This window comes from Hyla sarda, chromosome 3 (genome assembly GCF_029499605.1).
Source record: "Hyla sarda isolate aHylSar1 chromosome 3, aHylSar1.hap1, whole genome shotgun sequence".
In the NCBI taxonomy this organism is placed as follows: domain Eukaryota; kingdom Metazoa; phylum Chordata; class Amphibia; order Anura; family Hylidae; genus Hyla; species Hyla sarda.
In genome coordinates this window covers 367012889-367026276 of record NC_079191.1, presented here as the reverse complement: position 1 = coordinate 367026276, position 13388 = coordinate 367012889, and positions in this window count along the sequence as shown.

Sequence of the window (13388 nt, the reverse complement as noted above, 5' to 3'; positions counted from 1 at the left end):
AGCTGGAGTGACTGCTGATATCGATCAGCAATCACCCCGCGCAAATGCCCATTTCATGGTCATCAGACCCCCCCATGTCGGCGATTAATTAATACCGGCAATTTGCGCCGATTCCAGGTCATATGGGTTTATGGTGACCCGGAAAACAAGGGGGATCGGGGTTGTCCAAGACACCCACGATCCCCCTGAGGGGAATAGGAGTGAGGTGGCAGGGGTGCCACCCCTCCTATTGGTCATCTAGAAGAGACGACCAATAGCAGATCGGGGGGGTTAACTTTCGGTTTCCCCGTTCTGCCCAGCCACAATAGACCGGGCAGAATGGGGAAACAGACAGAGGACCGGTGCCGAAGATCCACTTACCCGTCCGGCGGCAGCGGGTGGTGATCGGCAGGCGGTGATGTCGTGCGGCTGGCTCCCTGGATCCTACGGAAGCTTAGCAACTTCCGGAGTGCTACAGTCTTAGACCACTATACAGTGGTCTTTAACCCCTTCATGACCCAGCCCATTTTCACCTTCATGACCTGGGCATTTTTTGAAAATCTGACCACTGTCACTTTAAACATTAATAACTCTGGAATGCTTTTACTTATCATTCTGATTCCGAGATTGTTTTTTCATGACATATTCTACTTTATGTTATTGGTAAAATTTCACTGATATTTGCATCCTTTCTTGGTAAAAAATCAAAAAATTTAATGAAAATTTTAAAAATTTAGCATTTTTCTAACTTTGAAAGTCTCTGCTTGAAAGGAAAATGGATATTCCAAATAAATTACATATTGATTCACATATACAATATGTCTACTTTGTGTTTGCATGAAAAAATTGACAAGTTTTTACTTTTGGAGGGCACCAGAGGGCTTCAAAGTTCCGCAGCAATTTTCCAATTTTTCTCAAGATTTTCAAAATCGTAATTTTTCAGGGCCCAGTTCAGGTTGGAAGTGGATTTTAAGGGTCTTCATATTGGAAATACCCCATAAATGACCCCATTATAAAAACTGCACCCCCCAAAGTATTCAAAATGACATTCAGTAAGTGTTTTAACCCTTTAGGTGTTTCACAGGAATAGCAGCAAAGTGAAGGAGAAAATTCTAAATCTTCATTTTTTACACTCGCATTTTCTTGTAGACCCAATTTTTGAATTTTTACAAGGGGTAAAAGGAGAGAAATCACCCTAAAATTTGTAACCCAATTTCTCTCGAGTAAGGAAATACCTCATATGCGTATGTAAAGTGTTTTCGGCGGGCGCAGTAGAGGGTTCAGAAGGGAAGGAGCGACAATGGGATTTTGGAGAGCGAGTTTTTCTGAAAGGGTTTTTGGGGGGCATGTCCCATTTAGGAAGCCCCTATGGTGCCAGAACAGTGGACCCCCCCACATGTGACCCCATTTTGGAAACTATACCCCTCATGGAATTTAATAAGGGGTGCAGTGAGCATTTACACCCCACTGGCGTTTGACAGATATTTGAAACAGTGGACTGTGCAAATCAAAAATTTTATTTTTAATTTTCACAGACCACTGTTCCAAAAATCTGTCATACACCAGTGGGGTGTAAATGCTCACTGCACCCCTTATTACATTCCGTGAGGGGTGTAGTTTCCAAAATGGGGTCACATATGGATATTTATTGTTTTGCGTTTGTCAGAACTGCTGTAACAATCAGCCACCCCTGTGCAAATCGCCTCAAATGTACATGGCGCACTCTCCCTTCTGGGCCTTGTTGTGCGCCCCCAGAGCACTTTGCGCCCACATATGGGGTATCTCCGTAGTCGGGAGAAATTGCGTTACAAATTTTGGGGGTCTTTTTTCCCCTTTTACCTCTTGTGAAAATGAAAAGTATAGGGCAACACCAGCATGTCAGTGTAAAAAATTTATTTTTTTACACTAACATGCTGGTGTAGACCCCAACTTCACCTTTTCATAAGGGGTTAAAGAAGAAAAAGCCCCCCAAAATTTGTAAGGCAATTTCTCCCGAGTACGGCGATACCCCATATGTGTCCCAAAAACTGTTGCTCTGAAATACGACAGGGCTCCAAAGTGAGAGAGCGCCATGCGCATTTGAGGCCTGAATTAGGGATTTGCATTGGGGTGGACATAGGGGTATTCTATGCCAATGATTCCCAAACAGGGTGCCTCCAGCTGTTGCAAAACTCCCAGCATGCCTGGACAGTCAATGGCTGTCCGGCAATACTGGGAGTTATTATTTTGCAACAGCTGGAGGCTCCGTTTTGGAAACCGTAGCGTACCAGACGTTTTTCATTTTTGGGGGGGGAGGGGGGCTGTGTAGGGGTATGTGTATATGTAGTGTTTTTTACTTTTTATTTTAGGTTAGTGTAGTGTTTTTAGGGTACAGTCACATGGGCAGAGGTTCACAGCAAGTTTGGTGCTGGAAGTTTGAGCTGCAGCGCAAAATTTGCGCCATCTCAAACTTGCAACACTCACTGTAAACCTCCGCCCATGTGAGTGTACCCTGTACATTCACATTGGGGGGAGGGGGCAAACATCCAGCTGTTGCAAACTCCGAGCATGCCCTTTGGCTGTCCGTGCATGCTGGGAGTTGTAGTTTTGCAACAGCTGGAGGAACACTGATTTGGAAACACTAAGTTAAGTAATAAACTTTCAAGTGTTTTGCAACCAAACTTAGTGTTTCCAAACCAGTGTGCCTCCAGCTGTTGCAAAACTACAACTCCCAGCATGCATGGTCTGTCAGTGCATGCTGGGAGTTATAGTTTTGCAACAATTGCAACAGCTGGAGGCACTGAGGTAGGAAACTGACAATGTTTCCCAACTAGTGTGCCTCCAGTTGTTGCAAAACTACAACTCCCAGCATGCCCAGACTGCCCAGGCATGCTGGAAGTTGTAGTTCGGCAATATCTGAAGGATGAGATGTTGCCGAACTACAACTTCCAGCATGCTTGGGCAGTCTGGGCATGCTGGGAGTTGTAGTTTTGCAACATCTGGAGGTCCACAGTTTGGAGACCACTGTATAATGGTCTCCAATCTGTGCTCTTCCAGATGTTAGAGAACTACAACTCCCAGCATGCCTGGACAGACTGAGCATGCTGAGATTTGTAGTTTTGCAACATCTGGAAGAGCACAAATTGGAGACCATTATACAGTGGTCTCCAAACTGTGGGCCTCCAGATGTTGCAAAACTACAACTCCCAGCATGCCCAGAAAGCCAAAGGCTGTCTGGGCATGCTGGGAGTTGCAGTTTTGAAACTCTCAGAGGCAGCAGTGAGATCGCTTTACAGCGATCTCACTGCTGCCAATGAAGATGCCGCACTGCTGCTGCAAACTCGCCTCCGGGACGCAGCGCCGCCGGGACCGCTCGGACGGGTAAGTGACGCCGGGGGACGGGTCAGGGACACTTAGCAGAGCGGTGTGTGTCCCGATCCCCGTGATCGGAACTCACACACCGCGCTGCTAAGTATTTTCATAGCGAAACGCTGCTATCAGCTAGTCAGATTTGACCAGCTGATAGCAGCGATCGCTGGGGGGGGGGGGATCACTATCAGTGATAGCCACCATCTTTCTGGGCGCTGCGGGATGCCGCGAGTAGCGGCAGTAATGTTCATGACGTACCTGTATGTCATGGGTCGGGAACACCTTGCCACCCATGACGTACAGGTATGTCATAGGTCGGGAAGGGGTTAAACTGTAGCCCTCCAGATGTTGCAAAACTACAACTCACAGCATGCCCAGGCAGCAAACAGCTGTCTCAGCATGCTGGGTGTTGTAGTTGCGTACCTCCAGCTGTTGCATAACTACATCTCCCAGCATGCCCTTTGGCGATCAGTACATACTGAAAGTTGTAGTTTTGCAACAGCTGGAGGCACACTGGTTGGAAAATACTGAGTTAGGTAACAGAAACTGAAGGTTTTCCAACCAGTGTGCCTCAAGCTGTTGCAAAAGTACAACTCCCAGCATGCACGGTCTGTCAGTACATGCTGGGAGTTGTAGTTTTGAAACAGCTGGAGGTACATTCACGGGCGGGTATACAGTGAGTTTCCTGCTTCAAGTATGAGCTGCGGCAAATTTTTTTCGCCACAGCGCAAACTCCTAGCGGGAAACTCACTGTAAACCTCCACCCGTGTGAATGTACCCTAAAAAAACACTACACTAACACATAATAAAGGGAAAAACACTACATATACCCCCCAATAAAAATGAAACGTATTGTAAGGCAGTGTTTCCAAAACAGCCTCCATCTGTTGCAAAACAACTCCCAGCATTTCCGGACAGCCACTGACTGTCCAGGCATGCTGGGAGTTTAGCAACAGCTGGAAGCACCCTGTTTGGGAATCACTGGTGTAGAATCCCCCTATGTCCACCCCTATGCAATCAGTAATTTAGTCCTCAAATGCGCATGGCGCTCTCTCACTTCAGAGCCCTGTCGTATTTCAAGGAAACAGTTTAGGGCCACATATGGGGTATTTCTGTACTCTGCAGAAATTGCACTACAAATTTTGGGGGGCTTTTTCTCCTTTTACCCCTTATGAAAAGGAAAAGTTGTGGTCTACACCAGCTTGTTAGTGTAAAAAAATAAAATTTTACACTAACATGCTGGTGTTGCCCCATACTTTCTATTTTCACAAGAGGTAAAAGGAAAAAAAAAAAATTTGTAACGCAATTTCTCCTGAGTACGGAAATACCCCATATGTGGGGCGTAAAATGCTCTGCGGGCGCACAACAAGGCTCAGGAGTGAGAGTACACCATGTACATTTGAGGCCTAAATTGGTGATTTGCACAGGGGTAGCTGATTTTACAGTGGTTCTGACATAAACGCAAAAAAATGAATACCCACATGTGACCCCATTTTGGAAACTACACCCCTCACTGAACGTAACAAGGGGTAAAGTGAGCCTTAATACCCCACAGGTGTTTGACGAATGTTCGTTAAAGTTGGATGGGAAAATGAAAAAAAAATTTCCACTAAAATGCTGGTTACCCTAAATTTTTCATTTTCGCAAGGGAAAATAGGAAAAAAGCCCCCAAAATTTGTAACCCTATTTCTTCTGAGTAAGAACATACCCCATATGTGGATGTAAAGTGCTCTGCTGGCGAACTACAATGCTCAGAAGAGAAGGAGCGCCATTGGGCTTTTGAAGAGAAAATTTGTCCGGAATTGACATGTGTGTTTACAAAGCCCCCACAGTGCCAGAACAGTGGACCCCCCACATGTGACCCCGTTTTGGAAACTACACCCCTCATGTAATAAGGGGTACAGTGAGCATTTACGCCCCACAGGTGTCTGACAAATGTTTGGATAAGTGGTCCGTGAAAATGAAAAATGTAATTTTTCATTTGTTCAGCCCACTGTTCCAAAGATCTGTTAAACGCCAGTGGGGTGTAAATGCTCACTGCACCTCTTATTAAATTCTGTGAGGGGTGTAGTTTCCAAAATGGGGTCCACACAGGGGCCCGAGGAAGCGCAACAGTGCGATACGGTTGTTGCCCCGTGTAATCACCTGAGAACCCCCCGCTTGTCATCTTCCTCCTTCCCTATCTTCATGTTCTGTCACTAACTGCATGTGAAAAATAAAGAGGTACCTGTCTGCATCTACCAAATGGTGAGTGCTCTGTTTTTTTCCTATCTTTATGGAGTTGAAATACAATGCCTGTTGTTCTCACGAGTAGCACCACCGAAATCAGACACTGAACCTGAAGCGCAGATTGAAGGTTGTGAAATTATTGCACCTGTCTGAAGCGTCTTATAGCGGTTGTGCCAGGAAAATTTTCTTTCTATAAGGATACATCCACACATAAGGTATTCTCATACTCAGAAGAAATGGGGTTACAAATTTTGTGAGTAATTTTCTCCTATTACCCCTTGTAAAAATGTAAAATTTGGGGAAAAAACTGCATTTTAGTGAAAAAAATTTTTTCTTCATTTACGCATCCAACTTTAACAAAAGGTCGTGAAATACCTGTGAGGTGTTAAGGCTCACTGTACCCCTTGTTACGTTCCTTGAGGGGTATAGTTTCCAAAATAGTATGCCATGTGTTTCTTTTTTTTTGCTGTTCTGGCACCATAGGGGCTTCCTAAATGTGACATGCCCCCCAAAAACCATTTCAGAAAAATTTGCTTTCCAAAAGCCAAATGTGACTCCTTTTCTGAGCATTGTAGTTTGCCCGCAGAGCATTTTACGTCCTAACATGGGGTATTTCCATACTCAGAAGAGATGGGGTTACAAATTTTGGGGGGCATTTTCTCCCATTACCCTTTATAAAAATTGTAAATTTTGGGGGAAAAACTGCACTAATGAAAATTTTTTTTTCTATTTACACACCCGACTTTAACGAAAAGTCGTCAAACACCTGTGGGGTGTTAAGGCTCACTGGACCCCTTGTTACGTGCCTTGAGTGGTGTAGTTTTCAAAATGGTATGCCATGTGTTTTTTTTTTCTGCTGTTCTGGAACCATAGGGGCTTCCTAAATATGACTACCCCCCAAAAACCATTTCAGAAAAACTCACTCTCCAAAATCCCATTGTCGCCCCTTCCCTTCTAAGCCCTCTACTGCACCCGCCGAACACTTGACATACACATGAGGTATTTCCTTACTCAAGAGAAATTGGGTTACAAATTTTGAGAGGATTTTTCTCCTTTTACCCCTTGAAAAAATTCAAAAACTGGGTCTACAAGAACATGCGAGTGTAAAAAAATTTTTTTGAATTTTCTCCTTCACTTTGCTGCTATTCCAGTGAAACACCTAAAGGTTTAACACACTTACTGAATGTCATTTTGAATACTTTGAGGTGTGCTTTTTTTTATAATGGGGTAATTTGTGGGGTATTTCTAATAAGAAACCCCTTCAAATCCACTACCAACCTGAACTGGTCCATGAAAAATTCAGATTTTGAAAATTTTGTGAAAAATTGGAAAATTGCTGCTGAACTTTGAAGCCCTTTGATGTCTTCCAAAAGTAAAAACCTGTCAACTTTATGATGCAAACATAAAGTAGACATATTGTATTTGTGAATCAAAATATAATTTATTTGGAATGTCTATTTTCCTTACAAGCAGAGAGCTTCAAAGTTAGAAAAATGCTAAATTTTCTATTTTTTCATCAAATTTAGGAATTTTTCACCAAGAAATGATGCAAGTATCGACAAAATTTTTACCACTAACAAAAAGCAGAATCTGTCACGAAAAAAACTGTCTTGGAATCAGAATGAAAAGTAAAAGCATCCTAAAGTTATTAATGCTTAAAGTGAAAGTGGTCAAAGTGGCAATCAGCATCAGGTCTAGACCAGGTAGAGTGGAGATCTGTATTAAGATCAGTAGTTCAACAATCAGTAGGAGAAGGCCCCCGCTTATCTCAACTATATATTCTATATAGAGCATATCAGTCCCCCTCCTTAATAGCTAAATATGGCTCTGGATTAGACTCCAGCTGCCCACGCTGTCACCACTGGGATGCGGATATTGAACATATGTTATGGGGCTGCCCAATTATATTGACATACTGGCGTATAATTCTTGAATTTATAGAGGAAAAAATTAAGATCAGGGTACCAGCCGATCTTCGGACTTGTGTCCTTGGGTATGTTGAAGACCTCTGTCTTGATCAAAACACTCAAATAGCGGTAAGTCAGCTACTTTTCAACGCTAGGCTGCTGATTGCAAAAAATTGGAAAGAGGCTAGGCCGCCGACTCTTGCAGAGTATAAAACTAAAATGGAAAGAGTTATATTATGGGATAAGGCAATATATAATAAGAGAGGATGTAGTGATCTATTTTCTCAAATCTGGTCAGGATTGCTGGAAGAGTAGTACAGTATGAGGGGAAGGAGGGAGAGGATAAGTTAGTATGATAATTATATTAAAAAAATTTAATATATATATATATATATATTTTTTTTTTTTTTTTCTTTCTTTTTCTCCTGGCTTCGGCGGGGGGGGGGGGGGGGGGGGGGATGGTACAGCGGGGATATATAATGACCATAATTGTGATTGTTACATATTATGTATTTCTGTTGAGTGAAAATAAATAAAAATCAATAAAAAAAAGTGAAAGTGGTCAGATGTGCAAAAAACACTCTGGTCCTACAGTGAAAATTGGCTTGGTCCTTAAGAGGTTAAGCTAAAAATTTTAGTTTAAAAAAATGCGTGTTATATGGCGATAAATACGGTAATCAACTAATATTTGTACCTCAAACTCGCCCCTTTAATAATAATAAAATTTAAAAAAGATACAAACAGTTACGGTGTGCATTCCATTCTGCAACATCGTGGAAAAATGTATCCCCTTCTACCAACTAATACTTCTCCTATTGGATTACAGCGATAGATACATACTAATTGTTTTAACAGCCCTCTTTTATGTTTATAATCATGTCAGTCATTTCATTTTAATATAGGGAGTTCTTTCCTTCTTTAAAGGTATATTAATTATGTATGAACGCACTGTCAGTACTGTCATGATTATGTAGAAATTATTGTGTAAAAATCTAATCATGTATGTAAAATTGCACGATCTGTGAGCGCCCCTGAAAACCCAGCTTTTCTCCACACTAGGTTCCCAGTTCTCCTGGGCATCTGAAATCTCTATAGCAGGACCATCCTGGAAGGGTGCGGGTGAAGGCAGCTACCGAAAGAGGAGTAGGTGTTGAGCTCTTAGCACAACATCGTCAGGTAAGCGGACCAGCTCACCTGTCTTTTCTCCAGTTGCCACTGGTAACAGCACAACGCAGCGCCGTTTTTTTTTTTTGTTTTTTTTTTTACATCGTTATTTCTTGCCATGTGTTACCATAGTATTCCACCCACAATGCCCATGTAAAAAAATATTTATAGTCATGTTCTTATCAGAAATAGGTCAAATGTGTTCCTTAGCATGTGCAACTATGATATTTCATATATATATGAGCAAAGTTACAGTGATTCAATTCGTCAAAAACCTCGCGGCTCGGCGTTTGCTGACTTTAGCCTGCATAAATTAGTTCAGCTTTCAGGTGCTCCGGTGGGCTGGAGACTCTCTCCTAGGACTGTATCCACATTTTCCAGCCCATCGGAGCACCTGAAAACTAATTTATGCAGGCTAAAGTTTGTGACGAATCGAATTACTGTAACTTCGCTCATCTCTAATATTCCACCCATAATACCTATGTAAAAAAATATTTATAGCCATATTCTTATCATAAATAGGTCAACTGTGTTCCTTAGCATGTGTAACCATGATATTTCGCCCATAATTCCCATGTAAAAAAAAAAAGATGGATTACTTACAGGTAATCTGTTTTTGGACAACCCATGACAGCACCCCTGGAGAGGACCTCCCACCGTGGGACAGGAAACCTGGATATAAATTTGGACCTCCTCCTCTCCACCCTCAGTTCAATTATAAAGAACTCCTACGGAGCAAGAGGTAGAACAACATGCACAGAAAAAAATACAAAATGTACAAAATGAAAAGGGAGGGATATCCGAGGGGTGCTGTCGTGGGTTCTCGAAAAACAGATTACCGGTAAGTAATCCATCTTTACCCTATCACCCATGACAGCACCCCTGGAGACTAGAATAGAAATAACTAGGGGGGGGCGGGGGGCAGCAGCCTAAAGAACCTTGCGACCGAAATTTAGATCGGCAACTGGTTCCAGGTGCAACCTGTAGTGTTTCAGGAAAGTATGGCTAGATGACCAGGTTGCTGCCCTACAAATTTGATCTATGGAAGCGTCAGCTTTTACTGCCCAAGATGCGGCAACTGCTCTTGTGGAGTGAGCTTTAAAGAAAGAAGGGGGGTCCTGATTTTTAGACTCATAAGCCATGCTAATAGCAAGTTTAATCCACCAACTAATAGTGGATTTAGAGGCAGCTTTACCCCCAATTAGGGCCAGAAAACTGTAAGAGAAGGTTTTCAGATGAAAGAAAACTTTTAGTAGAATCAAAATAAGTGATTAAACATCTTCTTACATCTAAATTATGAAAACATTTTTCTTGATCATTAGTAGGATTATCACAGAAAGAAGGGAGAATAATGTCCTGATTTTGATGAAAATCAGACACCACCTTAGGTAAGAAGTGCGGTAATGTTCTCATTACAACTCTATCCTCAAGAATTTTGGTATAAGGAGAAAAGGCTGAGAGGGCATGTAATTCTCCCACCCTTCTTGCTGTGGTAATGGCCAAGAGAAAAGCAAGTTTAATTGTTAAAACTTTAATGGGAACAGATTCCAAAGGTTCAATTGGAGGAGTCATGAGGGTGTCCAGAAATAAAGTAAGATCCCATGGAGGGACTAAGGACCTAGCTGTAGGACGGAGTCTGGAGGCTACTACCAGAAATCTTTTAATAAGAGGCTGGTCAGTCAACCTATAGTTTAAAAAAGAACTTAGAGCAGAGATTTGAACCTTGAGAGTATTGGGACTGAGGTCTAACTCTAATCCTTTCTGTAGGAAACTGAGTGTCAGGGATATTAGGTTCACCTAGGGGACCTACTCCAACACCTGCAAAATTAAGAAAAGTTTTCCAAGATCTAAGGTAGATCTTTGAAGTTACTTCCTTCCTGCTTGCAAGTAAGGTATTAATTACCCCATCAATAAGCCTCTCCTTCTGAGGATTAGCCTTTCAGCATCCAGGCCGTGAGATGTACAGTGGGGATCAAAAGTTTGGGCACCCCAGGTAAAAATTTGTATTAATGTGCATAAAGAAGCCAAGGAAAGATGGAAAAATCTCCAAAAGGCATCAAATTACAGATTAGACATTCTTATAACCCCTTAAGGACCAAGGACATACCGGTACGTCCTTGGTCCTGCTCTTCTGATATAACGCGGGGTTACACAGTAACCCCGCGTCATATCATGGCGGGCCCGGCGTCATAGTGAAGCCGGGACCCGCCTCTAATAGCGCGCAGCGCCGATCGCGGCGCCGCGCGCTATTAACCCTTTAGCCGCGCGCTTAAAGCTGAGCCGCGCGGCTAAAAGTGAAAGTGAAAGTTCCCGGCTAGCTCAGTCGGGCTGTTCGGGATAGCCGCGGCTAATCGCGGCATCCCGAACAGCTGACAGGACAGCGGGAGGGCCCCTTCCTGCCTCCTCGCTGTCCGATCGCCGAATGACTGCTCAGTGCCTGAGATCCAGGCATGAGCAGTCATGCGGCAGAATCGTTGATCACTGGTTTCTTATGAGAAACCAGTGATCAACATAGAAGATCAGTGTGTGCAGTGTTATAGGTCCCTATGGGACCTATAACACTGCAAAAAAAAAGTGAAAAAAAAAAGTGAATAAAGATCATTTAACTCCTCCCCTATTAAAAGTTTGAATCACCCCCCTTTTCCAATAAAAAAAAAACAGTGTAAATAAAAATAAACATATGTGGTATCACCGCGTGCGGAAATGTCCGAATTATAAAAATATATCATTAATTAAACCGCTCGGTCAATGGCGTGCGTGCAAAAAAATTCCAAAGTCCAAAATAGTGCATTTTTGGTCACTTTTTATATCATTTAAAAATGAATAAAAAGTGATCAATAAGTCCTATCAATGCAAAAATGGTACCGTTAAAAACTTCAGATCACGGCGCAAAAAATGAGCCCTCATACCGCCCCATACACGGAAAAATAAAAAAGTTATAGGGGTCAGAAGATGACAATTTTAAACGTATTAATTTTCCTGCATGTAGTTATGATTTTTTCCAGAAGTCCGACAAAATCAAACCTATATAAGTAGGGTATCATTTTAATCGTATGGACCTACAGAATACATATCAGGTGTCATTTTTACCGAAAAATGTACTACGTAGAAACGGAAGCCCCCAAAAGTTACAAAACAGCGTTTTTTTTTTCAATTTTGTCGCACAATGATTTTTTTTCCCGCTTCACCATAGATTTTTGGGCAAAATGACTGACGTCATTACAAAGTAGAATTGGTGGCGCAAAAAATAAGCCATCATATGGATTTTTAGGTGTAAATTTGAAAGAGTTATGATTTTTTAAAGGCAAGGAGCAAAAAACGAAAATGCAAAAACGGAAAAACCTCCGGTCCTTAAGGGGATAATATTCCAACAAAAGTTAGATTTTATTTCCATCATTTACACTTTCAAAATAACAGAAAACTACAAAAAAAGGCCTCTGCAAAAGTTTGGGCATCCTGCAGAATTTATAGCATGCACTGCCCCCTTTGCAAAGCAGAGACCTGCCAGCCACATGGATTGTTCTCAATCATCATCTGGGAAGACCAGGTGATGTCAATCTCAAAGGTTTTAAATGCCCAGACTCATCTGACCTTGCCTCAACAATCAGCACCATGGGTTCTTCTAAGCAGTTGTCTAGAAATCTGAAACTGAAAATAGTTGACGCTCACAAAGCTGGAGAAGGCTATAAGAATATAGCGTTCAGATGTCAATATCCTCTGTTCGGAATGTAATTAAGAAATGGCAGTCATCAGGAACAGTGGAAGTTAAAGGAAGATCTGGAAGACCAAGAAAAATATCAGACAAAACAGCTTGCAGGATTGTGAGAAAAACAATTCACGTTTGACTGCACATTCCCTCCAGAAAAATCTGACAAACACTGGAGTTGTGGTACACTATTCCACTATAAAGAGATACTTGTACAAATATGGTCTTCATGGAAGAGTCATCAGAAGAAAACTTCTACGTCCTCACCACAAAAATCAGCATTTGAACATATAGACAAGCCTGATGCATTTTGGAAACAAGTTCTGTGGACCGATGAGGTTAAAATGGAACTTTTTGGACGGAATGAGCAAAGGTACGTTTGGCGAAGAAGGGGAACAGAATTTAATGAAAAGAACCTCTGTGCAACTGTTAAGCATGGGGGTGGATCAATCATGCTTTGGCATTGTATTGCAGCCAGTGGCACGGGGAACATCTCACGAGTAGAAGGAAAAATGGATTCAATAAAATTTCAGCAAATTTTGGATGCTAACTTGATGCCATCTGTGAAAAAGCTGAAGTTAAAGAGAGGATGGCTTCTGCAAATGGATAATGATCCTAAACACACCTCGAAATCCACAGGGGGTTACATCAAGAGGCGTAAACTGAAGGTTTTGCCATGGCCTTCACAATCTCCTGACCTCAACAAAATTGAAAATCTATGGATAGACCTTAAAAGAGCAGTGCGTGACAGACAGCCCAGAAATCTCAAAGAACTGGAAGACTTTTGTAAGGAAGAATGGGCAAAGATACCTCAAACAAGGATTGAAAGACTCTTGGCTGGCTACAAAAAGTGTTTACAAGCTGTGATACTTGCCACAGGGGGCAGTACAAGATATTAACTCTGCAGGGTGCCCAAACTTTTGCAGACGCCATTTTTTTGTTTTGTTATTTTGAAAGTGTAAATGATGGAAATAAAATCTAACTTTTGTTGACATATTATAAGAATGTCTAATCTGTAATTTGATGCCTTTTGGAGATTTTTCCATCTTTCCTTG